Source organism: Cryptomeria japonica, unplaced genomic scaffold, assembly GCF_030272615.1.
Source record: "Cryptomeria japonica unplaced genomic scaffold, Sugi_1.0 HiC_scaffold_199, whole genome shotgun sequence".
NCBI lineage: Eukaryota > Viridiplantae > Streptophyta > Pinopsida > Cupressales > Cupressaceae > Cryptomeria > Cryptomeria japonica.
The window spans coordinates 190618-192550 of record NW_026729021.1 but is presented as its reverse complement, the minus strand read 5'-3'; the positions used below and the strand labels follow the sequence as shown (position 1 = coordinate 192550).

Sequence of the window (1933 nt, the reverse complement as noted above, 5' to 3'; positions counted from 1 at the left end):
TTTTTTTTTACAATCTCTCAAGTGGGAAATTCTATAATCTCAACTTTTTTTGCCTTTTCAGGAAACTTTTGAATGGAGCGCATCATTGGTGCGCTCCGAAGTGTGCTCCAAAGCTCTCTCCAGCTGCGTGCACCTGCCCCGGCCGCGCACCCGGCCCCGCCCAGCTTCGCTCACCTGTCCCGGGCGTCTGGTGCGGAACCTTAGAGTAAGAAACATCACCGTGCACCTTGGCCAACGTGCGCGACTCGACCGAGCGCGCACTGGCCGAGGTGCACACCGATTTCACCTGGGTGCGCGCGCAGCACCTCGGGCGCACCGGGGTGCGCGCACAACGCCCGGGTTGCACCGTGGCCTGTGTGCTCGGGGTGCCTCGGGTGCGCGCTCGGTGTCGCCCCCGCGCGCGCGGTAGTGCGGGCAGCGCACCCCGGCCCGGCCCGGCCCCGACGAGAACGCAAACGGGCAAAAGGTTTATTCAAATAGCATTGCGACGCCCGGCGAAAAACTAAAAAAGGGTGCAACACCGGGACTTCCCGGGAGGTCACCCATCCCAGTACTACTCCGGCCCAAGCGCGCTTAACTGCGGAGTTCTGATGGGATCCGGTGCACTAATGCTGGTATGATCGCACCCGTTATGAGCTTGTCGCAGTGTGTACTTAGCAAACCGCGACCCACGTGCGAATCCACCCCGGCCACCCACCCCCATCGAGGTGCACACCCTCCCTCGCGAAGTGCGCCCCGTTCGCCAAGTGTGAGCCCTGCCCGGGTGCGCGCACCTTGCTAGGGCGTCGGGTGTGCACCCGGCCCGGCCTACGTGCGTGCACCTGGAGGGGGCGTCGTGTGCGTGCAGTGTCCCGTCTGCAACGCGGTGCCCACACACCACCTCGGGCGCAACGACCTGCGCTCACATGTGGGCCGAGTGCACCTTGGTGCATGTTCGGGGCGCCTCGGGTGCACGCTCGATCTTGCCCCGGTGCACCAAGGCGCTCGGTTTGCCCCGGGTGCGCACTTGGTGCAAGGTGGGCACCCAAAATAGGGATCAAGCACCAAAACACAAGTTTCGGGATGCAAAATGGGACCCAAGGACCACAAATGCGTTCCAAGACCCATGATGGGTCCACGAGAACAAAAATGTGTTCCGAGACTTAATAAACAAATATTGGGTTTTAGGAGAAGAAACATGCTCTGATGCCCAAAACGAGAATCGACCCCGAAAAGGCCACAGGCCAAAAGTGGGATGCGAGACAAAAAAAAATGGGACCCGAGGACCAAAATTGGGTTCCCAGGTCGAAGACAGGGCAACCGGACAAGAAACGACCTCTAAGGCTCGAAATGAGTCCCGACGACTAAAACTTGACAAGAAGCACCCATCAGGCACCCAACTCGACACCCATGGGATGCCGACCCACCCGGGCTTCCACCTAGCACACCTTGGCACCCACCCACCCTCGCACCCAACCTCGCACCCAACTTAGCACCTTTGAACCCACATTGGCACTCACCCTGACCCTGGCACCTTGGAACCCACATTGGCACTCACCTTGACCCTGGCACCCACCTTTGCACTCACCTTGGGACCCACCCTGGCTCCCACCTCGGCACCCACCCAGACACCCACCTTGGTTCCTTGGCACCCACCTTGGATCCTTGGCACCCACCCCGACACCCACCTTGGCACGCAACTTGGCTACTTGCCACCCACCTTGGCTCCTTGACGCCCACCCCGACAACCACCCCGTGACCTACCCTGGCTAGGGTTGGTGCACACCCACCCTGGTGCCCACCTTGGCACCCACCCTATGACCCACCTTGGCACGCACCTTAGTACCCACCCCGTTACCCACCCTAGGACCCACCCCGTGACCCACCTTGGCCAGGGTGGGTGCACCCACCCTGGTGCCCACCTTGGCACCCACCCATCCTAGCACCCAGCCTG

General features: G+C 61.4%; 1 non-coding gene across 1 annotated transcript; it reads right to left on the bottom strand.

The window, feature by feature from the left end:
* Positions 1-509: 509 nt before the first annotated feature.
* LOC131868220 (5S ribosomal RNA) lies at positions 510-628 on the bottom strand. Its single transcript, XR_009366711.1, has one exon. It is a non-coding gene; the product is annotated as a 5S ribosomal RNA (ribosomal RNA).
* Between the last annotated feature and the right edge of the window lie 1305 nt (positions 629-1933).